Below are 27,165 nucleotides of genomic sequence, written 5' to 3' on the forward strand. Positions count from 1 at the left end.
TGCCTTTCTTACCATTACCTCAGATCGAGTTTGTCTAGTAGTTAAGAAAATACAGACGCCCTGGCTAAGGTATAACCCTATAAAATCCCAGAATTAGGTCCAAACCTCCAGTTTTGGAGGGGGCAGGTGGGTCGGCTGTCAAGAATTTTATTATTTTATTTTATTTTACATTTGTTTACTGGGATAGTCCGACTGGACACAGGTCCATTTTCAGCGGAGGCCCGGGGAGAAAAGCTCCATAGTAAGTACCAAATTAAACAATATGATTAACAATTCTGAAGAAGCAAATATGAGAAAAAACAACATAAAAATATGAAGAAATACATGAAAAACAATATGAAAAAATACTGTGTAAACAAATATGGAAAAACAAGATATATATAGAAAGAGAGAGAGAATAAAACATAGTTAACCATAGATATTCATGTGATAAGTCTACTATTTCCATAAGCAGTTAGAGTTTCATAAGACTGTAAAACGTTATACAGTAGTTGAAGTAGACAGTGAGTTTTATGGAGTGAATGAACAGATGGAATTATGTGATGCAAGAGCATAGCTATTTTTCCATTAAGTGTGATCTAAGTGAGTTTTTAAAATGGGTAATAGTTGAGGCAGAAATCAGAGCAGAAGGGAGGATATTCCAGGTTCTAGCTATGGTGTGAGAGAACACGGCTTTTCCTGTTGTATTGCTAGCCTTTGAGATACAGAGAGTATAGACTTATTGGATGAGTGGAGAGGTCAATTTGTATTATAGTGGGTGAGGAGTTGGTCTAGTGTTGGGGTTTTTTTCAGGCTGTCTTACAACACTGTAGGCAATGACTAGCTGGTAGTAATTTAGTAGCTGGGGAAGTTTTAGCCATTGTAGTTCCTTATATCCTGGCATTGGTGGGTTCTGAAGGTGGACTTATTCGCAAATTTGGTGATTTTATTACAGCATGACAAGACTGGCAACGTCAAGTTTTCTGACTTGGGTAAGGACAAGAGCGGCATACATTAGAGTGGACAGTAGGTGAGTTTGAGCAAGGGTAATTCAAGCTTGTCTTGTGAGGGATTTTCTGTGTCTATATAGTATTCCCATTTTTTATGGACCTTTTTGATTGTTTGTGAAATATGGATGTCAAAAAGTAGGCGTTTGTCAATTGTAACGTTCAGGAGTTTGGTGTGGTCAGAGGGAGAGATAATAGTGCCATTTCTGGAGGAGATAGCGAAGGATAGAGGGGGTAGGCATGGTTTTGTTGGGGGTGAAAAGTAACAATTTAGTTTTATTAGGGTTTAGGATAAGTTGGATTTGAGTGATCCATGTTTTGAAAGAGCTAAAAGATTCCTGAGTGAGTTGCTGTACAGTGGTGATTGACGGTGCCAAACAAATAAGAGTTGAATCATCTGCATATTGTATAAGTGAAGCATACTGTGTGGTGGTATGGAGATTATTGGTATATATGGAGAAAAGAAGTGGGCCTAATATTGAGCCTTGTGATATGCATATGGCAGTTGGTAGTAAGCGGGATACTAACTCTTGCCATTGGACAGATTGTTGTCTTTCCGACAGATAGCTTTTAAACCATGCTATAGTGGATGGTGCAAAGGATAGGGAGGCCAGGGTGTCTAGTAGTAAGGAATGAGAGACCATGTCAAATGCTTTGGAGAGGTCTAAAAATATTGGAGATACAAAGTTATTATTTCTCTGCTGGTTGACTAGATTGGTAAAAGAGAGCAGAGCAGTAGTTGTGCTGTGGTCTTGCCTGAAACTGTGCAGTGTGTGGGAGAGGAGATTATGTGAATTTAGGAAATGCATCACTTGAGAATGTATACATTTCTCGAGTATTTTAGATAAGGGATATAGAATTGCAATGGGGTGATAATTTGAGTATTCATAAGAATTTCCACCTTTATGAAGAGGAATAATATACGACACCTGCCATCAAGGGCGCCCGCAGGCAGGTGCAAGGGGGTGCACTTGCACCCCCCTGGAATCGGCTAGATAATTACAAACAAAGTGGTTTTTTTTTTTTTTTTTTACGTACGTTCTCCTTTAAGAAGAAAGAAGTCCAAATAGTCCAGTCGCAGGCGTGCTGACATCATCGCTGTCAGTTAGAGGTTTGTGAGCGGGAACTCACACAGGCGGGACCTGAAACAAACATAAGATGGGACACTTAGCAAGAGGGACCGGACACTTAGCAAGCGGCAGCGGAACCTGAAACGAAGGGAAGGAAGATGGGACACTTTCAGGTAGAGAGGTGTGTGTGTGTGTGTGTGTGTGTGTGTGTGTGTGTGTGTGTGTGTGTGTGTGTGTGTGTGTGTGTGTAAAATGCCCCAGGTGTACATGGTGGTGGGTAGAGAATAAGGCTTGAACCCTGTACCTTGGGCCCAAGTGGCAAGAGCCTGAATTCCCTACCCACCACCATTTGTAAAAATGTTGCAGGATTTTCCCTCATACTTTTTCTGTTCCTCATAAAATCTGTGGTTTCTGCATTTGTGTCCTTGTTGCCTGACAGCTACATGTTCTCTGGTTTTATTCTTGGCTGTCTGGAGTGTTTCTCCCTGGGCCTCTGCAAAAAATTAGCTTTTTTTTTTTCAAAGTCAGACTTTCCTGGTTAACAAAAGTTAAAAAAAATGGACACACTTGTCAGACTTCATATTCTTCAGAAAGTGCATGGTAACAAAAGCTTTTATTCTAGCAATTTTCTAAGTGTACAAGATGGATATTTGAAATGTATCCCTGTGTTTGGGACTGTATCCCCCCCCCCATTATTGGCTTCGTCCAGGTTTTGTGCTAGGGTTGAGAGTTATGGTAAGAACTGAATATGTTTGGGGGCTGTATTCACCCAGTATTGGCTTTGTTTAGGTAGTGTTTGGGACTGTATTCCCCCCATTATTGGCTTCATCCAGGTTTTGTGCTAGGGTTGGGAGTTATGGTAAGAACTGAATTCACTGAGTATGTTTGGGGGCTGTATTCACCCAGTATTGGCTTTGTTCGGGTAGTGTTTGGGATTGTATTCCCCCCCATTATTGGCTTCATCCAGGTTTTTGTGCTAGGGTTGAGAGTTATGGTAAGAACTGAATTCACTGAATATGTTTGAGGGCTGTATTCACCCAGTATTGGCTTTGTTCAGGTATTTATTGGCTTCATCCAGGTTTTTTGCTAATGTTGAGAGCTATGGTAAGAACTGATTTCACTGAATATGTTTGGGGGCTATATTCTCCCATTACTGGCTTTGTCCGGATGTTATTTGCTAAGAGGTTGAGAGCTATGGTGAGAACTGAATTCACTGAATGTTTGGTGGTTGTAGTCACCCATTATTGGCTTTGTTCAGGTCTTTTGTGCTAAGAGGTTGACAGCTGTGCTATGGTGAGAACTGAATTCACTAAAGGGTAGCTATTTAAGTTTCAGTCTTCCTCTTTCACAAAACAGTTGATTTGGCGTAGTGGTATGTTGCTCTGACTGTTTTGCACGGGGTCCCCTGGGTTCAAGACGTGGCAGTGAAATGTATGGTGGTAACGCAGCATTTTATTCTAGCAACTTTCAAACATTATACAAGCAATGTTTAAAATGTGTCCCTGGTTTTTGGCCTTTTGTCCCCCCCCCCCCCCCAATAAATTTTGGCTTTTTCCAGATTTCTTGTGCTGAAAAGTTCAGAGATACAGCTGAGTGTCGAATAGATTTTACAAGGAGCTGAGAGCTGCAGGGGAGCAAAAGTTTAGTGCTGCTTGTGTTTAGTCTGCTTGCATTGTTAATAGCACAACAGATAGTGTACTTGCTTTAGATGCTGAAGGCTGTAGGTTGTACTCCCACAGTAGGTAAATGCATTGCTGATGCTGTATTGTGTTGTAAAGGGGGTGGATGCTGCAGTCTTTTTGGCAAAGATACCTAGTAACTATGAACCTGTTAACAGTTTGCTATCCATTCCCTATTGCGGTATTACTAGCTTTTAATTTTTTTATTGCATGCAACAAAAGCAATTTATTCTTCAAGGGTAACAGGCACTTTATTTGTAGATTAAACAATGACATATAAAGTGTTTGCTAGCAGCAACCTCTTTATTAGTTACAAATTTTTTCAATGTGGAGTTTACTACTTCAGAGATTGTGTATATTTTTACTGATACTGGTGGACTTGAGTAGACTTTTATGATGGAAATGTTCTGAATTGGGCAGGTTTGTCATTGGTGGATGCTTGTTGTTTCATTGTTTACTGGAAAAATGTTCAAAACAATAAATTTAAAATGCCCTCTAACAACTGTACTGTATTGTACAAGGAATATAATGTAATACAGTCAGGAAGGTGTATCAAAGAGCATGTGTATGTTATGTTCGAGGGGCCTATGATTTTGTAGACAGCCCAGAGTTAATATTTGCCATTGGCAAAATGTATTTTCTCTGAAAGTGGGTTTCAGTGCTGTTTCAATGCATGCGAGTTTCAAGAGCAGAGAAGTTTTAATGTTAGTCTATTTTCATTGTGAGACTGCATTGCTTTAACAGATATGTATTAGGGTTTGTGCTGTAAAATGCAAAATAAAACTTTCAAATGAAATCCTAAATCATCGCAGAAGTAAAGCAGTATGCACATTAGTGTTTATGATAAATGGGGCAAAATAACCAAGGAATGGGACATTGGAATGGCTGCTGGGGGGAGGCTCCATTTGACCATGATTTTGTGAGGGGGGGTAGCAAGCTCAGACAGCCCCGGTTGAACTATACCTCTCAGTTGTCCATATCTTTGCAGAATGAATAGATATTTGCTGCTTATTTTTGGTTTGTTCCTCAAATTTGTGATTTTTTAGCAAATCATTTAGGAATGAAGCCATTAAATGACAGACATTGAGTTTCAGATGTCATAACCTTCAGAAAAATGCATGCTAATGCAAGACTGTCTTTACGATTATACAAGAGCAATTTTAGTAGTGTTTGTATGTTCCCCAATATATTTGGCCTTGTTCAGATTTCCTGCATTAAGAGGTTGAGAGGTACGTGCAAATCACTTTGTAGATTAGGAATATCCAAACATCTCAATTGTCCCTAATTCTGGCTCAAAATGTTGCTCTGCCCTAATAATCCCTCCTCCAAAATGGCAATTTTGGAAGAAAATGTGGAGGGTTTACAATTATATATAACTGTAATGATCACTTATAGATTACCTTTATTTCAGAAATGCATGTGGATGCTCTTATTTTGTTAGCTGCTTCAAGTTAACTGTTAATATTAAAAAGGTGTCCCTTTTTTGACAGGTATTTTTGCATCACATTTTGGTCCTTTTTCATAAAATTGTGGTTTCTGGCAAATTAGTGGCAAGTCATTAAAGACTGAAGTTAGAAAATAATGGCAGACATTTGAGTTTCAGATTTCATACCCTTCAGAAAATTTGTACTAATGCAAGATCTACCTGTTCTATTTAAGTTATAAGAGCAATATTTAAAAATTGGCCTTATTTTTGGGCTTGTGTCACACTTCTAGTTCTATGTATGGCTTTGTCCAGATTTCTTGCTCTGAAGTTGAGAGGTATGAGTGTCAGATCCATCACTGTCAGCCAGAGACATTTCAAATTGTGACATACTTATTGCACCCCACTCCCCATTGTAGTTGCTCTGGATGTGTCCATGGAAGGCAAGGAGCAGTTATGCAGTGTAAGTGTGCAGAGTATTCCCCCATCCAAAGTAGATCACAAATACGACCGTGGCTTTTCATCTGTCCTTGATTTTGCAAAATGTTCTGGTTTTCTATCAGATTTTTGTACTGTTGATTTATGCTTCTTATTCTGGAACTGTATGCTGTCACAGTGCCCTGTTGCTCTGTTTAAGTAGCCATGGTTTAATGAACATCAGGTAAGCTTGTCGGAGATTGTAAGATGCAAGTAAGCTTTAGTAAGCTTGTCGGATATTGTAAGATGCAAGTAAGCTTTAGTAAGTATATTGTTAAAGAATTACCAGCATTGAAAGCCTTTTCGTTGTTGCCATGCAGAGAATATTTACATGACTAGATAATGTATAAGCCTTGGGTATTGAAATGCATATGACAGTATTTTATTTATTTTATTTGCAGTTGGTTTGCCAGGATAGTCCATTGGGCCAAATGAACCCGTTTTCAATGGAGTCCTGGGGAGAAAAGCTCCAAAACTAAGTAGGTTATTAATAGATATACAAATTATACAATTACACAGAAGTTAATCATACAAGAAATAACAATTTGCAAATAATACAACAAAAACTACAGCGAGTACAATCTAGTGATGAAATTAATAGGTAATACAGACTAAAGGGAAATTTAGCACAAAAGCACTGAGAAATAACAACATATTTGGAAGCATTTCATGACAATATTGAGGAATAATAACATATTAGGAAGCAATGCACAAAAGTACTGAGAAGCAATAACGTATTAGGGAAGCAATACTTGGGAAGTGTGGCCTAGTATATTCTTTCTGATTATTGTAGGAATAATAATATGTATGAGTTAGGGTGGGTAATTAGGAAAGTTGCAGGAGGAAACAGAGGAATAAAGAAGATGGAGTTTGCAAGTGTTAGTTATGTGGGGTGGGAGCAAGAGCATTCCCACTGGGATACTAGATGTGAGTGAAGAGATCTTTTAAATATAAAATGGTTGGGGTGGTGCGAATGGAAGGTGGTAGGGAGTTCCAAAGGCATGCAAGCCCATAAGACAGAAGATTTTGCCTGGGGACGAGCTGGTTTATATACTTCTAATAGATTTTGATTGTTGGACCTTAATACTCTAGCAGGAAGGTGCATTTTAAAGGCTGATGAAAGGGAGGGACAAAGGGAGGGGTTGAAAATGAGCTTATGTGCAAAATTTAGTTGAGTATATGTGAGATAACTGGATAGCTCTAGGCATTTTAGTTTTGGAGAGAGGAACAGTGGTGGGTGGAGGACTTGTGGTTGGTAGCGAACTTGGCAATTTTGTTGCAGCAAGAGGAAAGTTGTGTTTTAGAGAGGTCTGTAGATTAGTTAGGAGTGGAGCTCCATAGAGAAGGGGGATAAGAAATGAGGTAGAGGGTGATTTTTGGTAGCAGGTGTAAGGTAATGATTTTGTCGGTAAAGCATACCTGTTTTTGATGGGTTTTCTTGATATTTAACTGTAGGTGGGAGTTGAATTTGAGCTGGTTATCAATTTGGACCCCAAGTAACTTGGTCTCGGACACCAGTTCCAGGGGTAGATTATTTTGTCTAGAGATGTGGAATGTGTTTATATTGAAAGAAGTTGCCTTAGAGGGGTGAATAACATTAATTTGGTTTTAGAGGCATTGAGTGCTAGGTGATTCCTTTTCATCCATTGCTCAGTTGTTGTAAAAGCATCTTGAGTCAGTTTTAGGAGTGAGGGGATAGAGGTGGCAGCGCAGATAATAGCAGAATCATCGGCATATTGGATGATGTCTGAGAATGGGATAGAGTTGGGGAGATCATTTATAAATATATTGAAGAGAAGGGGACTCAGTATAGAGCCCTGGGGTACCCCAGTAGGAGTATTTAGAAATGAGGAGGTGGCCTTTTTCCATTTGACTGCTTGAGATCTGTTAGATAAGTAGCTGGAGAACCAGTTCAAGGAGGAGGGAGATAGGTTAAGTTTAGAAAGTTTAGTTAGTAGCAGGCTGTGAGAGAGTGTCAAAGGCCTTAGAGAGGTCGAGTAGTAGGGTAGAAACAATTTGGCCAGAGTCGGGCTTTATTTACAGTTTCAAGGAAGGAGAGGAGGGCGGTCATAGTGCTATGATGTGGTCTGAATCCATGTGTGGGAGTTAGTAGGTGATTATCTAAGAGATGTGGAAGGAGTTGTAGTTGGATACACTTTTCTAGGAGTTTAGAGATGGGGACAGAATAGCGATGGGGGAAATTAGTAACATTGTTGTTGTTGCCACCTTTTATGTAGAGGTATGATAAAGGCCCTTTTCCAGACTTGGGGTACTATACATTCTTGGATAGAGCGGTTGATTAAAATGCTAATAGGGTAAGCGATTGCTTCAGCAGCTTTGCTAAGAAAGTAAGAAGGGATGTTATCAGGAGCATTGGTGCATGGCTTCAGTTTCATAAGGAGTTTCTTTATAGTAGAAGTGGGTACAGGTTTAAATGAGAAAAAAGGAGTGTGAAGAGGGAGAATTAGGGGCAGATGAAGCTGATGAAGTAGTAGGAGTAGGAGGAGTGAAGGGATGGGAGTTGGTAGATGGGAATGAGGAAGTAGTAGCAGAGTGGGGTAGAGAGATGGTTGGGGATGGTAAGGGAGTTTTGAAGAATGTAGTGGTGTTAGAGAAAGATGACGTTAATTTGGAAATGGATTCAATGAAAAGAGTTAAATTGGGTAGCCAAGTCTTGATCAGGAGCGTTTGGGTCTGGGGTAGGGGTATCTGGTTTGCTGGGGTTAAGTAGAGTAGAGATACCTTTCCAAAATTTCTGAGGGTTTGATTTTATTATTTTGAAGTGTGGAAAAGTAGTTTTGTCGGTCGAAGATTATGAACTTTTTTACCTTATTTCAAGTATTTTATATTCATTGTAATAAAAGGACAGGATTACAGTATTTTCAGAAGCTCATTACATTTTATTGCAGACCAGTGTCTTATAGCAGTGTCTGTGTGTTAGTACACTTGTAGTTGGGTCAGGGTGGCTTTAATGGTATATGGTAAATAAGCATTGCTACCTTACTTAAAAGCCAAGCCCTGCAACAACTAGCTCCACACTGAAGTCAAAACACAATAGCTCTGGTGGGTAAATGTACTCTGTAGTAATCAAAAAAGGCAAATGTTTAAAATAACTACAGCTTATGTGCAAACACAATAGGTAGTGATGAAACAATGTTCTGCTAAAAATGCTTTAATGCTCCACATTGCTGAGCTGCAGATCAGTTATCACTGGCTACCAGGATTTCACCCACTTCAGCTCAAGCACGGTGCCGTTCAGTGCAACCTTCCCACAACTAATTTGTCTGACCAGAATTATTTGGTGTGTGTATAAGAGGGAGGTAGCATACCCCTCAGCTGTCCAGATTTTTGCCCCATATTCCTGCTAAATGAGACATTTCAGTTTTAGATGTCATGTCATTTAGAAAAATGCATACTAACACAAATCCTGTTACTCTTGCAATTTTCTAAGTTTCTGAGAGCCATATTTATAATCTGTCCCTATTTATTTTAGGCTTTGTCCAGATTTCTTGCACTAAGGTTGAGGCCTTGAGGGTGTGGTATGTTTGTGAGAAAGTGAAATGCCCAAGTTAGAGTTAACAGGTGGAATTTTCAAGTGCATTTTCAAGGAACTGTGAGTTTTAAGGGAAGCTAAGTTCACTGCTGCTCATGCCAAGTCTATTTACAATGTGCAACTGTTTTGTTTAGCAAATGGTATCTCTATTGTGGTATAAAGTTTTAAAGCTATGTTAGTAGAACCACAAGTAGAATACTTGCATCTTAATGTAAAGGCTTGAGGTTCTATTCCTACAGCATATACATTTGTATGCTGCAGTCCTCAGGATGTCCTCCTTTGGATGAGATGCCTAATAACTATGAACCTGTTTTTCAGCTTGTCATCCATTTTCTATTGCAATATACCAGCTTACCATTTTTTAATTTAACATAGGCAATTTATTCTTTGACGCAACAGGCACTGAATTTGTAGATGAAACACTGAAATATACAGTTGTTTTCTAGCAACAACATCTTCATTAGTTTCAGATATCTTTAATGTGGAATTATTCAGATTACTTTTACTTCAGCAGAGTCACTCAAACAAGTGCTGCTGTATAATACAAGGGATATAATTCAATTATATATTATAATTAATACAATCAGGTAAATCAAATAACTTTTGCATGGCCCTAACGGTGTTCAAGGAGCCTATTGCTTGAAAACAGTTCAAAGGTAAATAACCTGCCACTGGCCAGATGCATTTTCTTTGAATGTGGGTTTCAATGCTGTTTCATTGAATATGAGTTTCAAAAGTAGAGAAGCTTTAATGCCAAGTCTGTTTTCATTGTAAGACCTTTGTTTAGGTTTAGTAAATGTCTCAGTGTTTGGGCTATAATGTTTGAAATAAAAGTTGTAAATGCCTATTGCTTGAAAACAGTTCAAAGGTAAATAACCTGCCACTGGCCAGATGCATTTTCTTTGAATGTGGGTTTCAATGCTGTTTCATTGAATGTGAGTTTCAAAAGTAGAGAAGCTTTAATGCCAAGTCTGTTTTCATTGTAAGACTATTGCTTTGTTTAGGTTTAGTAAATGTCTCAGTGTTTGGGCTATAATGTTTGAAATAAAAGTTGTAAATTAAATCCAACTGCCTGTAATCATTGTAGAACTAAAGCATAAAACAGTATGCACACAGATTTGAACAGTGTCTACAGTAAATGGGGAGAAATAGCCAAGTAATGGGACACTGGAATGGCTGTGTGGGCGGGGCTTGGGGTGGGTGGACTTGGGCGGGGCTGTGTCAGCAGGGGGCAGGGTGAGCTATGTGGGTGGGGCTCTGGGTTTGCACCCCCCTGCAAAAAATCCTGCGGGCTCCCTTGCCTGCCATAGTTGTGGGATGTAAGATTCTTGTATGGAGCAGTTGATAAGAATAGAAATAGCGTAGTTTAAAGATTGAGCAGCTATTTTTATAAAATTGTTTGGTAGGGTGTCGGCGGCAAGGGTGGTCGGTTTCAGTATTAGGAGGAGTGTCTTAATTTTGGAGGTTGGTATGGGTGAGAGAGAAAAATGTGGGATATTCTCAGTGCATTTGGTTGGGTTATGTGTAGGGTTGTTTTTGGATATAAAGTTAGGATGGATTCAGTGAAGTGGTGATTAAATTGGAAGGCTATGTCCATATTGTCCTTGGTGGGGTTAGGAGTGGGAGTAGTAGTTTTGCTTGGTTTTAGGAGAGGGTTGATAGCATGTCAAAACTTTTGGGGATCTTTTGAGTGTCTATTTTGGATTTCAAGGAAGTAATTTTGTTTATCTAGTTTGGTTTGTTTCTTGGCCTGATTTCTAAGTTGTAGGTAGTTTTGTTTGGGTAGGCTAGTATTATCCTTCTTCCAGTTTTTTTCCAGGCTTTATCTCTAGATTTTAGTAGGGCTCTAGTTTCCCTACTTAGCCATAGTGCATAGTTTGCCTTGGCTCTGATTTTCCTAATGGGAGCAACTCTGTTAGGGCATTAATGAAAATACTGTTAAAGTATTCAACTGCCTGGTCTAAACCTAGGGTTTGCAGTGAAGATCGATAACACAGATGGAACTTTATGGTAAGAACATAACTTCTTTATTTGATATTGTCAATCTTCATTCATTGTTGACTGATGCAACAGAGTCCACAGCTACTTTAGATCCTGGGTGGCCCTAAGGAAGGATATTCCTTAGCATCATAGAGCCAAAGAATGCTCTTCCCCTGGAGACCATGTCTAATTTGTAATGAGGGATAAAGGTATGTAGAGTAGCCAAAGTTGCAGCTACACATATGTCTTCCATAGAAGCACTGGAATGGAAGACCGCTGAAGTGGAAACAGATCTAGTAGAATGAGCTCTAACTGTAGTTGACAGCTGGAGTTTACTTTGGTTGTATATAAAGGTAATGCAGTCTCTTAGCCATTTTGACAAGGTGACCTTTGATACAGGTTTGCCCAATTTGGGACCTGAAAATAATAGAAATAGTTGGTCTGATTTTCTAGAAGACTTCATGCTGCCCAAGTAAAAATGCAATTGTCTGTGACATCCAACAAGTGTAAACAGCACTCTCCTTTGTAAAATCTGGGAAGAAGACTAGTACGTCTATGGACTGGTTAATATTAGACTCTGATACCCTTTTGGGAAGGAAGCTGGGATTGGTTCTGAGTGGTACTCTTTCTTTGTGAAAATATTATATAGGAATGGTTCACACATAAAGCCTGTAACTCTGAAATTCTCCTATTAGACGTGATAGCTACTAGGCAGAGGGTCTTCCAAGATAAAAACTTGAGGTGACAAGTAGCTAGCTCAAAGGGCTATCGAACTAGACACTGTAAGACTAAGGTCAAATCCCATGGTGCTAAAGGGTCTTTGAAAGGGGGTTTTAAATGCAGAGAGCTTTTAAGAAAAAAATTGCATGGACGATGAGACATCAAGGAATGGTCATCAAACCCATTATGAAAATGTAAACTGGCAGCAAAATGAACCATAATTGTAGGCATAGAGAGCCCCATTTCAAATTAGGAAGTAAAATATTCCAGGACCTTATTAACTAACACCGAGAAAGGGTCTAAGCAGTTTGTATACACCCAAAGAGAAAATCTTTTCCATTTGCTTAGATAAAGCTTCCTGGTGGATGGTTTATGGGAAGCCAGAAGTATCTTTTGCACTAGAGAGGACAAGTTATTCTGTCTGGCAATTACTGGACTTGGAGAAACCAAGCCGTCAGTTTGAGATTTTGAAGACTGGGTGCACCGGGCCCTGAGGGTGAGACAATAGGTCCGGAGCTGGGTCCAGAGTCCATGGGCAGTAAACCAGATGAGGCCAAAGAAAGGGGAACAAGACCTAATGGGGCCAGTGAGATGCAATACGCATCACTTTGCTTCTCAACCACTGGGCTTTCCTCAGAAACTGGGGGATCAGTTGAATTGGGGGAAGGCATACAGGAGTCTCGGGGGCCAATTGACAAGAAGTGCATCTCTCAGGGACTCCCCGAGAGGGTGGATTAGGGCAAAGTAGCTGCTGCATTTGTGGTTTATAGGATAAGCGAACAGGTCGCAGCAAGGCTGACCCCATCGATGAAAGATCTTCGTCGCTATACTGGTACTGAGAGACCACTCATGAGGCAGGAGGATACATCTGCTCAGTTTGTCCGCAATCACGTTGGAGTTCCCTGGGATATGCACTGCTATCAGAAAGCAGTTGGAAGTGATTGTCCATTGTCAAATTTTTACAGCTTCCCAACATATAGGGTAGGAACTGGTTCCCCCGTTTGTTGATATACCAGATTACAGACATGTTGTCTGATTGGATTGCAATTGTCCCCAAAGGAAGGACAACCTGGAATGCTTGCAACGCTAAAATCATTGCCCTCAATTCTCGTACACTGATGTGCAAAATGGCCTCTTGCAGGGACCAAGTCCATTGAATAGCCTTCCTCAGAAAATGCCCCCCCCCCACCCTATCTGGGAGGGTTCCATGGTCACTACTGGATTGGGCTGAGAGGGGGAAAAGGAACAACCCCATAGATTCTCTTCTGGATTCATCCACCAAGATAAATCTTTTTGCAGCGATTTGTTATCAAGATTGGATGGGACATGAGGTGCGCTAGAAGTGACCATTGTGATGCTAAGAGCCATTGAAGCAGCTTCATGTGATACCTCGCTAGGGGAACTAATGTTATTGTTGCTGCCATGGTTCCCCGAACTTGTAGTGCTGGACGAGCAGGAACTTTGTTTTGGGAAATGATTACTTGAACTTGCGATCTTAGCTTCAACAGCCTGTGGACAGGAAGGGAGGCTACACAGGATACTGTATTTAATCTTGCTCCGATGAACTCCAGATCCTGCGTGGGAGTCAATTGTGACTTATCTTTATTGAATGAAATGCCTAGTGTCTCAGCAACATGTAGAACAAAGTCTATGGCGTAAAGCAGTAGATGCTTGAAGGGGCAGTAAGGAGCCAGTCTTCTAGATATGCAAACACCCAGAATCCCAGTATTCTCAAATGAGCTCCTATGACTGCCATGCATTTGGTGAACACCGAGGGTTGTGGTGAGACCAAAACGCATTGCTCGGAATTGGTAATGACTGGCTCCTAGCCAGACGCGGAGATATCTTCTGGAGTGCTTGTCCATCTTTATGTGGTAATATGTATCCTAAAAATCTATACAGCACATCCAATCATCCTTCTCTAGAAAGGAAAGGAAAGACAGAACCATGACCATCCGTAATTTTGTCTTCTGTACAAATTTGTTCAGTAGGCTGAGATCCAAGATTGGTCTCCAGTCCCCTGTCTTTTTTGGCACTAAAAAGAATCTTGAGTAAAATCTGGATCCTATTTGGTCTGGTGGGACTACTTGGATGACTCTTTTTTGAAGCAGTTTTTGAATCTCTACTGCTGCTAGATCCCTCTGACTGGGTGGAACATCAGGGATTCACTTTTGGGATTTTGGCAAAAGATTGAAGGGAATGTGGTAAACTCTGGTAATTATTTTCTGCACCGAGGTACATAAGGTTATTGTAAGCCAGGCTGAATGATGCAGAGAATATTTTCCCCCAACTGCCTTCAGAGGTAAGCAACTGGGCTTCCATTCAGGAGCATTGATAGGGTTGTCGAGAAAAGGAATCTCTGGAGCCCTGGTTATGTGGACCCCCTCCTGCCAAGGGGGGGGGGACATCTTCCAGAAGAGTTCCTCCCTCTGCCCCGGGGGGGTTACTCACCATGTGTGCCCCAAAAAGGCTCTTGGGTCTTCTTGAACCACATTTTTCCACTCCTCTGATTCCTGGAGTAAGGTTATTGTGAAGCGGAAAAATGAACACCCACAGCAGAAAGGGTCTTTACATCTTTTTCACACCTGGCTAATGTGTCTCTGACTTTTGGGCCAAACAAGGAAGTACCATCAACAGGACCACTGATGAAGGAAGAATTGAAGGGTTCCATGAAATCACAAAAGCGCATCCAGGTATGATGCCTAATGGCAACTCCTTTACCCACTGCTCTAGACGTCCCTTCGGCTGTATGAGCAATAAGCCACATGGACGAATTTGAGATCAACTCCAGGGTGGCAAGCTGAGAGGCAACCTCATCTCAAACCCTGTCAGACACTGCTCCTGCAACGGTGTCTGAAAGCTCAGTTATCAGATTCCTTTGGAGTCTAGTAAAGTGTGTCAAGAAGTTCAAGAACTGAATAGTGAAGGTCATTAAAGCAAAGACCCACTTCCCAAATCTGCCCATTGTCTGAGACTCTTAGAAGGATGGATAGTTGAACTCTCCTCGGCGAGTTCCTTTTTTGTGACTGCCACCACCACCATGGCATCCACTGCTAAAACCTTAGACCAAGGGGGCTGATCTTCTGCGGCTGAAAGAATCTTATCCGGTCTCCGGGGAATAGGCTCTATGGAGTCAGGAGCCTTCCATGCTCACTGTACGATCAACGTAACTAGGTTGTCAGCGGGCGGATCACCCAAGAAGTAGAAGGGCAAGAACAAAAAGCTTGCAAGAACATTGATTCCTCAGAGGATGGGTTTGAGGGCTTTCAATCACCCCTCTTTTAATATTTCCAAGATGTCTCCAAAACAGACATCTTCCGGGGGGGTGACTGTGGGGACCCTTCTCCTTCATCGTAATCTGTGTCTTCAGTGACTGATTCTTCTGGAGAATCTAGGTGCCTCCTCTTGCATGTCCTCTTATGGGGTGGCTCCTCAGGGGAGGTTCTGGGGAGGACACCGAAGAGGGGAGACTCTGAACTGGAGTGTCTTGCAGCTCTTGTGCCCACAGTCCAGATGTAGCAGACTGTGACAGTTGCGAACCAGAGGAAATGAAAATAATGCACTATGATGATAACTGAACCAGCTGGGAGCCTGCTTGAGGCCAAAGCTCTCTCCATAATCTGGAAGGCAGACCCACCCAAAGAGGGATGGGAGCCCGTAACCAAGAAAGACAATTTCAGAAATGGGGTCACAACCCGCTCCAACAAGCCACCACCCAGAGTAGGAGATGAGAGGAGGCTCAAAACTGCCATGGTCCAGAGAGCCAAAGACGGCACCATGGAAACAAACAGAACCAATCCAAGGATCTCAGAACCGACAGCCAAACCATGATCCCGGGTGTGTGACAGATCCGAAAGAGTCGAAGACCACAGAGTTGACTCCAGCACCAAGGTGAGGTCCACCGTCAGCACCAAGATAGCTGATACTGGCAGCGTCAAAGTGGGGGACTCCAAACCCTGAAAGGAGGTTGAAGGAGGATAAACTGTTGGAGTCCTTGGAGAATAAGCCTCGACTCTGGGTGGAAGAGAGATTTGTGAAGGTGCAGGGAGGCCACCAGCTGCAAAAAGCTAGCCCACTAATCTGACTACGTCCAATTCTGAGAGACTCCTGGAGGAACGGACTGGCATTCCCATAGGGGACTCAGACCTATCCAGCAATGGGCTTGGTTGTTGACCCAAAAATGGGTCTACTGAAGGGGAATATCTAGTCCTGGGATTAATTGTCGGATGAACTTTCGGCACCATAGACTGTTGTATGGGAGGGGAACGTGGAACCGAATGAGAGGACAGTGGCAGTTGTGCAGAAACTACTGTTGGTGCCGAAGAGGTCAGCGGCACCAAAGAGGTTTGAGTCAGTTCAATGACTGATGGCACCAATGTGGATTTAGTTGTTTTCGGTGCCAGAGGTGATGATACTGTCACTTTCGGTACTTTGGCTTTTGGTTCAGAAGAAACCGTCGGAATCTGTGGTTTTTTGGGACTTTCCTTCATGTGTCGTAGGGGGGTTCGGCAAAGAGTGACTTCTTTTCTTCACATCTGGCTTTGAATACAGCTTCACGAAAGGGACATTTCAACAGGCCTTTTAAGATAAGTTTATCGCGCCTCTCTGCTAAAGTACGGGTGTTAAAGCCCTGACAAATATTACAACTTATGTCCAAGTGAGGGGCACCCAAACAGTACACACAAGAAAGATGCCCATCAGAACTGGGCATCTTTCTGCCACAGACCTGACACTGCTTGAACCTGAATGTCCCCTTTTGTTTCGATGCCATATCAAAAAACAGTTGGGTCACAGACACACACACTCATGCACAAAAGAGAGGAATGGAAAGAAAGGAGTTTTTTTTTTTTTAAACAGATATAACAACAACCAACAATGGTATAGAAAAAAATACCCAAATGGGTAAAAGGCAAAAAGAGGAAAGGGATACCAACAATGGTATCTAAGACTACCAATGGTAACAAGGAAAGGGAGGAGCCTGTTACCAATGATGGTAATAATAGTTAACATAAGGTAAAAGGGGGTGGGTAGAAACAGTCGGAAAGCAGTCACACACAGAAAAACAACACAGCAAAACTATCCAGTAAAAGAAATAGAGAGTTTTAATCAAATATTGTTAGAACGACAATGAAAATGAAATTTTAAAGCACTTAGCTGAGAGCATCGGCTGATGCAGCCAATTTTCTACGCGGCAAACGAGATCTGAGGTAATGGGAAGAGAGGTACTGTGGGTAGAGCCTTATCTCGAGAGTTTTTGGCTGGCACGAGCTATGTATAATGGCTGAGTCAGTTCCGAGAGGTCGGAACTTACCCCATTAGTCAAGAATGAATGAAGATTGACAACATCAGATACTAGATTTTCACTTACGGAGGAATTTATACACTAAACCTGATGAGATTGTCTATAGAGTGATGGCAGGACAGTCACCAAAAAAAAAAAAAAAAATCTCCAAAGTGAATAAGAATCCCAGTGTCATTCTGATTTGGAAAAGGAAAAGGAACAGGTTAAGTAGCTTTAATACCATATACCAGAATTTTTTAGGATTGTTAGAGTGTACACATTGCTGTTAAAGACAGACCTTTTTCTAGTAAGGGTGGCATGTGGTGCACCAGTTAATGGTGGTGTCTCATAGTGCCTGGTTCTCCAGTTTAGTTCTTGGCTGGAGTATTTTCTGCATTAAGTCTGTACAGTTTCCCTGTGTTTGTATGGAGATTTACCAGATGCTGCAGCTTCCTTCCACCATAGCTGTAGCTGACTAATCTAGTACCTGGTGATGGTCTCTGTAGTAACACCCCTCTCCAAAAAAAAAAAACCTCCAGGTTGATGCCGACTGGCTTCCTACAGCAGCCAAATACATGCCCTATGCCAAAAAAAAAAAGAAGCTGATTGGTGCGCTGCTTTTGAACCAATCAACTTCTTACACGTCCCCCAACTTTTCAAATGAAAGGCAAAACAAAGAAAAAAAAACTGAACTTATACGTCTTTGTTACAGAAAGGTCTGAACTGAAGTGCCTTTCTTTACTGGGATTCCAGTGCAGAAAAAAAGATGAAAGAATACAATAACTCTCAAGTGCACCCTCCTAACACCTTGTACCTGACAGCCTTCACCCCACCCTTTACTATGCTACTGCCTCCCACATCACAGGGATGTGTGTAACTCATCTGGTAATCCTTCAGACTGCCCGTAGGTGTGTGTTTCATGTGTGAGTAAGTCTATGTGTCTGGCACTGGGCTGCCTCCCTATTCAGGATTAGTTTCACTGCCTTTTTCCCACTATGACTTTTTTCCTCTGTGAACCAGGAAAGGCATTGGTTCTCCTGTGACCCTGAACCAGATTAAACGAGTTATCAAACACTGACTGCTCCAAACAGAAAATATGAAAAGATAAATCTTTTCAGAGTGAATTTAAAAAGACAAAACAATAAATAAATAAATAAAGCACACACAATATTCTGCAGTGGGCAAGCCCCCCTGCACCCCCCACCGCTAATTATATATACCAACTCTGAGATTGCACAACAGCAGAGGAAGGACAAATTCCTAGACTCCGTTGTGCCTCAATCTTCTATGCAAAGCAGCAAGCAGGTTGAAAAAGAAGGAGAAAAAAAAAACATTGACTCTTACAGACTGCAATGACTGCAACATATATGGTCTGTCACTGCTGACTGAAGTTAGAAAAGACAGACCATCCATGTGTCAAAACTGCTATAGTCATAGTTGCAATAAAGTGAAGGTTTTGTAGTTTTTAAACCAATACAAAGAGCATAACACATCGAAGGCACTTGCATATATTCAAGCACCGAGAAACAGTAGATGGCACCCACCACTTGTATGCGTGTGTGTGTAATTTACAGTAAAAACTATGTTTCTGAAACAGTAAACTGTGCATTTGAATATCAGGGTTGTTTGGGAAAGAGGAGGGAGTACAAAGAGGCTTGAAAATGATTGGTATTTGACTTTTTTCATTAGCTGCTTTCAGCCACAGATTACATTTCTGGCATGTTAGAAATAGCTGTGTATTTAAAACATGCCAGTTCATCAGTCAATGATTATGCACACACTATTTTGGTCTCAAAAAGTCATATGCAAAAAATGTAGCATAGTATACTCTGTTCATTGTTATTTGTAGGGAAGTGTGAGCTGTTTCAGCCAGCCACATACAAACCTTTTTTCTAACATGTTAGAAACAAATATACATAATAAAAAGCTATAATTTATCAGTCTGAGTTTCTGCACACTTGTCTTGGATTTAAGAAATGAATTAATTGCTATAAATTGTATTTCAGTACACTTAATTTAAACATGTTGGAAAATGATTCACACTGTTATCATCAACAGCAATCACACTGTAGTATGTAGTCCAACAGCAAACCAAATGATGAATAAAAGGGGTTTACCTGGTGCACATCTGATGTCCAATAGTAGTAAACACTAATTTAAAAAGTCTGTTAATTGCAACAAGTGGAGCTCAATCTAGTAGTAGTCACAAGTGCTGGCAAGTCAGGGGTGCTGTTTAAATATTAAATTTGATCTGGGTTCTTTATGAAAATTACGTAAAAAATGTTACCTCCTGTTCCACTATAGTACAGGACTCACTGTTATCTTTACAATGTAAATAAACATATCACAACTGCTGCACCTATCTATTTGATAAGCTCATCCCAAATGATACTCTACTTCGCACTTCCATAGTCAACATTTAGACCGGGATTCAATAGTGAACTGTGTCCATTTCCACATAGCCGTAACAGCAGCGCACCTTGCATATTCATGGTGGCACGCTACTGCTAAGGCTAAGCAGACAAGAACACTACTGAGTGCAGGGAGTGTGTTTTAGTAGTGCCCACACATCCAACATGCCCCCTGCACTAAGAAAGTGCCATACAGCACTTTCTCAGTGCTTTCAGTGTCTGCAGAAACTGAAAGCAAGAAATGTCAATAGGAAGCAATGGAAGGGGTGTGTGACGTACTGTCACACACTCCCTGCCATTGTCAAAGTGCCGTATGGCACTTTCTAAGTGCTTTCAGTGTCTGTGGACACTGAATGCAGGAAATGTAGAGAGGAAGCAATGCATGGGGTCTGTGACAGGTACTACCACACACCCACTGCATTGTCAAAGTGCTACACGGCACTTTCTACGTGCTTTCAATGTCCGCAGACACTGAAAGCAGCTATTTAGATAGGAAGCAATGCAGGGGGTGTGTCACACACCCCCTGCATTGTCAAAGTGCCATACGGCACTTCCTAAGTGCTTTCAGTGTCCACAGACAATGAAAGTAGCTATTTAGATAGGACGCAATGCAGAGGGTGTGTGACAGGGACTGTCACACACCCCTTGCAATGTGAAAATGCCATATGGCACCTTTAACATGTCTTAACATCTCAGAGCAAAAAACTGACCAAAGCCTAAAATGATGGGGGGACAAGTAGGGACAGATAATAAATATTGCCCTTACAAACTTAGAGAGTTGATAGAGGAACATGGTTTGTATTAATATAACAACATGTAGGGAAGGATTAGAAGTCTGAAACTCAACTGTATGCCATTATGTAGTGACTTCAATCCTGATATGCCCCGTAGATAGCTGAGAGAATGACAGGTAGTGCATTACCAAATATGCCTTACCAAATGTACCAAAAGTGCTTTTATTATTTTTTTCCATTCAAAGTTATGTTTAAATATAGCTGAGCGGGTTTGCACGTTAAGGTCCTCTGCTCAGCATTGCTTAAACATCTCATAGGAGCTAAATAAAAATGTATATCTAAAATCTTAATAACGAGGTAGAGTAGTGGTTAGAGTCCCGGCTTTGCATGCAGGCATTCATGGTTTGAGTACCAAGAAAGGCACTTTATTTTTACATGGGAAAGCATTGTTAAAATTAATTTTTATGTTAAATTATGTAGTAAGTGGTATTTGTCACCCAGGGTAGTGTAGCTGGTCCAAAATGGAAGTCTGTGTGCATATAACAAGAGAAATCACCCATGTATACACAAGTGTCCCACACATTATAGTCACACCCCAAGGTAATGTAATGACCTGTTGTCATTCATGTAAAGTAAATCATAGACTCTTAATAATATGCCAGTAATGATGAATTAATCTACAATCCTGTTTTATTTTTTTAAATGAAAACTGAACAATGCTAAGCAGTGCTCAGCTCTGCTTACCCGGTTTAAGCACTGCTTAGACATAAATTCTAAGCAGCAGTCAGCTCAGCTAAGCAGAATTGTGCACTGCTAAGCACTATTCGGCAGTTACCCCTTTAAACACAGTTCACCTCCACTTAGTGGGTTTGTTCGTTGCTAAGCTGTGATTAGCATTTTCTAAATGGTCCAATGACGGCAAAGGGCAGGAATATGGCCTTATATAAACCATGCAGGCAGCAAGACCAGCAGAACCTGTTGTAGTTTGATCTGTGCAGGAACTATGTCAGGTGTTGGAGAGGGCTTGCGCTTTTGGGTGCAGAGCTGGGGCATTTTGGAGTCCAGGGTCATGGCTAGGCTCCTCATATCAAACCATTATGATAGACTGCTGCAGACTCAGTACCAGGGCTCATAGTGGCAGAGGCCTGGAACCGTCTGGCACGTGACCTCACCAGTGCCACTGGTATCCCCCGAACTGGTGAGTAGATACGGCATCACTATGCCGACGTAAAGTGGAGAAAGGCGGTGCTCTTGGCCAGATCGATGCAAGATGCTTGGGCCAACCATGCTTCAGCAGTTTGTAAGTATCACAGATATGAATGTACCAAATTCTAGTCCGAGTATGTGATAGACAGGTATGCATAATGTTTGTTTCTCACCCTTACAGCTGCAGCAGAGAGGGCTAGCAATATTGAGGCCCATGCCGACAGACTGCACGGATGTGCCAACTGGCTGGTGAGTACAGATCTATCTTGCAATATAGTGCCATAAAATATAAGGAGTACATTGTTTACTGCCAGTAGGTATAGTGTGCACTGCGTCTAATGAATAAACAAAATTTGTCACACTAATATTGATCCACAGGATATCCATTAATAAAAGTGTAATTTCACTGTAATAAAGATTTATACCACAAACTGTTGTGTTTACTCTGGTATGTTGTGGAAATAGAATGTGTACAGGTTCTTCACAGCAAATATGGTATGACAGCATGAATTAACTGAGGCTGTTCTGAGAACCAGCTAGTATGCAAAACAGTAGAATGTGGATCTGTAAAAGAAGATATAAAGGAAATATGTAATACTGTATGCACTAAGACCTGAACCCTGAATAGTAATGTCTACAGTATTATAGTGGGTCCCCTGCAGCATTGCATTCTTGTGTTAACCTTTGCTTTCCAGACTGTATTATTTCAAAGGATTAATACACAGTATAATAACCATCTGCCATGTATGAATGTCAGGATTACAAGGTCGGACTGTCTAACCCACAGAGTATAAGGCAGAAATAGGTTAAGCAAGAGACATCAGTTTCCCAGTAGCACAGTGTGATGAAAAATAGCCCTGTTGTTCATTTTAGCACACCCAGACATTGTTCAAATCCAGGGAGTGGTAATGAGATGTGTGCATATATACACTGAAGAAATCTTGAATATTTGTAGAAACAGTCAGAAAGTGTTAACAGATATTTTCTCCACAGGTCTTACAAGTAAAGAAATGTGTGTAGTAGCTGTATGAAGGGTATGCTAATACATCATGTACAACTGTTCCACTGTACAAACCATATGCCTGCAAATGACAGCAGGATAGGGACATATACCATGCACTCTCCCCGATACATGTCCCTCAAGTGTCACACTGTCACGGCTAGTAGCCACTGCTGTCAATCACCTTGGATACAGACAGGAATCCAGGGAAGTATACCAGTAGCAGACTCACACAACATCAATGCAGGGTACTCCTTCTTTGTCAGGAATGTAACCCTGACATGTACAAGCCCCCTCTAGCAATGTACCCATAGTTGTCGCAGTGTGACCCATACCATTACAGCTTGACAGTTTAACACATATGTGTGTGCTACAAAAGCTATGGAGCATAGGTAGAGGTAAAGTGAGGGCAGGCCTGTAGAATACTGAGCAGTACTGTTGTGAAAAATAGAAGCCTATGCAGTTGTTCATGGACTTTTTTCTCTCCATCACCCCTCATCTGCATCACTAATTATTATTCATATACAATGGGTATGTTTTTCTCAAAACCTAATGATGGGACCTGTGTTCTATTATTGTTCATATATTTAATTGTTTGCATATTAACATACCTCATTCAAATACCATTATTGGTGGCCTGTTGCCATCAATGTAGCTTGCATGCTGTTAAAATGCTTACTGTTCAATGTAGCTTGCATGCTGTTAAATGCTTACTGTTGTTCCATTTATGCATGTGATCTGTTTGCTATGCAACTGTTTCAAATCTGTTTGTTTGGGTTAATTAGAACCCCCACTCCTGCTGTTATAACTAATTTTGAAATGTTTTGCTCATGAATAACCATTATATCTTGGATAGCCTCAACACCATAGCACATTTGGGAAGGAAAATCCCAGCGGATCCGCCTGTCCCACCTCATCTGGCTCTGGCACCAGGACCCAGCACATCTGGGACCCAACCTGGAACTTCATCATCTGCTGGTCCTGCACCACCATCGGGTGGAACCACTTCAGGAGACAGAGCCCACCTCCTCGGATGCAGGCACAGAGTGGAGCCTGTCGCCTGCCGCATGTTCCGGGGTATGGTGAGGAGAGTCATCCGCTCTGAGTTGGCTAGACAGCTGTGCCAGATGGAGAGCTGCCTGGTACACCTGGAGGAGCAGCTGCCCATATTTTCCAGCCCACAGCACAGCCACCTTTGGGGCCATGAAGGTGCAGTGGTGACTGCCCATGGATATGGACCTAAGTCCCACTGTATCCACTTAGGGGCTCATGGGCCTTTGATTCCCAACCATCCTCCCCATCCAAGGTGTTTACGCCCATCCTGTGTCATATACCGCCCCTGTCTGCTGTCTTGTGTGTCTTGTCTGTCTGCGAATGCAACCTATCCTATCCTACCCAACCTACCTCTTGAAACATATGTACAACCCTTCCCCAACATCCCACTCTCACCTTAATAAAAAAAGAACATCTGTCCCACAAAAAAATCATTGTCCCACATATAGCGCTACATTTCACCCCCATGTCCAATGACATCAATCAATCAACACTCAAATTACTCTACAAATGTATGTCACCAACAACGCTCCCTGAGGGGTGTGAGACTGTAAATTCTAAATTTTCCACATCAGTCACAGCTGTTGCTGCAGTAGAAATTTAGAGCTATGTTTTTTTTTCCTACACCCACCCTGCACATCCGTAGCTGGTTTTCCTAATGTTTTATCCCCTGCTTGCCTAAATTTCACCACTTCCCTATCACCCTTTTTTCTTTTCTTTAATTAAAATTAGCACGGGTTTAAGCAGAAATGAATGCTGCTAAGCGAAGCTAAGAGGACTTAACAGTCTGTTAGCATCACTTGGCTTCACGCAAAACCACACAAACCCGCTTACAAGTGCTTTAATCACTCTGTCTCCATCACCTCTTGTTCTGCCCAGCAACAAAATAATCAGCCCTGCCAAGTCTCGAACCCAGGATGCTGTGCACTACAATCACAGCAACGTACCATTACACCATCTGAGCTTTGAGGATTTGTAATGCTTTTACAAACATATCATGTATTACGGTCATTTAACATAAGGGAAAAATACATATCTGTAGTACTCTTATATACGCGCGCGTGTGTGTGTGTGTATATATATATATACACATACACACACACACACATACATACATACATATATATCAACCTCGTACTGCAAGACATCTGCAAAAAGCATGACAAAGTGGGGGGGATAAAGGGAAAACAATAATGACATATTTGAAATATGGCTGCTATAAGCGCAAAAGTCTGCTAGAGTAGCACGGTTTGTCTTAACATATATTTTCAGATAGATTTCAGGTCTGAAACACAAATGATTGTCATCATTTACTGATGTCAATGCTCACATCATCCCAGTGATTTGTCAGAAATCCACAACTGTTATAGGGAACAGACCAAACATATGAGCCATGCATCTGGACAGTGTACAGACAGTCATGTAACAGAAAGAAAAAAAAACAAAGTGCTGCCGACCATTTCACCCAGCACCTTCTGAACTACAATGGACCAAAATGACACTACCCCAAACCAGCTCTGGGGAATTACTCTTGCATTTGCAAATATATCATGCACTACAGGGATGTAACTGTAGGGAAAAGCAGACATTGGTGGGAAATTGTCCACCCACAACCATTTGCACCACAGTCACTGCAACATACCAGTACCCCAACTGAATTCTACAGTATAACAACTGTTTGAACAAACATATCCTGATTGCCAGTCACGCACTACACCAACATATATTGCCCCAAGTCACAGTCTACTGGGAATCATGAGGTGTTACAGGACTTTTCTCAGTCTACTTCTACAAATATATAAACATGATAGACCACCAGCAACTGTAACAGCATGCATAGTCAGATAGAAAAGGATCTATGACACTCACATCTGCCACTCTCCCTACTCAGCCCAACAAACATTTACACACTACACTGCTACACAATCTTGACAGTCTTAAGAATGACCAGACATACATAACTCTCAACTGTACAGATTTCCACAGAATGTCCAGGGTGTGGGACCATATTTATGGCCATTGCCACATACCACTTCCAGGAGTCTGCTAAGTCACTGGGATGATATCAGGAGTGCAGTCACTAAATCATGATATACCATACCTCAGTATGTCCGCGTTATATCCACAAGCAGCTTCTAAAATAGCATTCAAAACTTTTTAATGATTAGATCGGAACTGAAGAAGGCTTAGAAGCTGAAAGCGCTTATCCATTTACAGGGTTATTTTACTCGTAACTTGTGTTGATGATTTTATGTTTTTCATTAAAAAGTCTTGAACGCTATTTTAGAAGCTGCTTGCGGATATAACACAGACATACTGTGGTGTTACGCTCTTTTGGTTTTAGTGACTTTGCTGTTTATTGAGCATACTTCAGCGGAGTTGTCTCCTTCTCTTGATATACCATACATCTGAACCTCTTACTGCAAGACATCTAGACAAACCCTGACATACTTGGGGGACAGGGGGCTGAAAGGAGGGACATATCTCATATAAATGTGTTACAAACTGAAACAGTTGCTGGTGTTACAGGGTTTGTTGTAACATAACATCCCTGAAGGATATGATATCTGAAACACAAACGGATGTCAACATTTACTGACTCCTCACATTATACAACTGATTTTACAAAAACAGAAATTGTCTGAGGAACAGACCAAACATAACAGGCAAACCTCTGGGCATTCTGCGGACATTTGGACAGTTGAGAGGTATGTCAGAAACATATCACTGTCAGATGTCAAGTTGTGAAGGTTGCCAGCCTAGCCAGATAGAATTTTACAGATAATTCTGTTCATCTGTAACTATTAATGTAAACCACAGGCTTGTTGTCTTAAATGGTAAAAATAGTGTTACATGTGGAACTGGAAAATAATGTAACAACAGTGCGCTCTGCTGTAAGGAAGCTAAGTCAAGCATTTTATGACTGTCTTTGATCTTTAAAGTTGGCTCCTGCCAGTCTAGGTGAAGGAATTCTTGCTATTGTTTTAAGGCCTGAGTTAGCCAGAATTTGCATGCATAAATGTTCTTTATGACTTTGCTTCCTGACCTGGTGTGAGCTTACTAAATAATGTAAATGTAGTTTCTGTTAGCCTGGGAACCCAGTGAAGTGTGAAGAATGATGTAGTGTGAACCAGGAATGTGATTTTAAAAACAGAGAGAATCAGAGAGCATTAAGCATTTTTGTCTTGACCATCCAACTCATCAGCACACTGCCTGTTTCTATATGTAAGTTTATCTTAGACTTGTGTTTTCTCTTAGAAATAGCTAGAAACTAGAAAGATTAGACTGTTTTTGTGTGATGTCAGAACTGTACTACTGAATTATTTTAAGTATTTTTCTGTGATTTCTGAACTCTCGACTAGCACTGTATAGTAAAAAGTATTGTCTTGTGTTTGTATTATTTATTATTAAATATTTTTAAACCTTTTAACTGTGGCTGTTTTGTGCAGAAATACATTAAGCTCTAAGAGTAAATTGCATGCACATAGTTATCCTGTACCAACTCACTCTAATAAGCCTTGACTGTTTAGTTATACTATCAACTGGATAATAATATTGCACAGTAATAATTGGGCACCCTTTTAAGTGCCTT

The sequence above is a fragment of the Protopterus annectens genome, chromosome 9.part0 (genome assembly GCF_019279795.1).
Source record: "Protopterus annectens isolate FY-2018-M chromosome 9.part0, PAN1.0, whole genome shotgun sequence".
Taxonomy (NCBI): Eukaryota; Metazoa; Chordata; order Ceratodontiformes; family Protopteridae; genus Protopterus; species Protopterus annectens.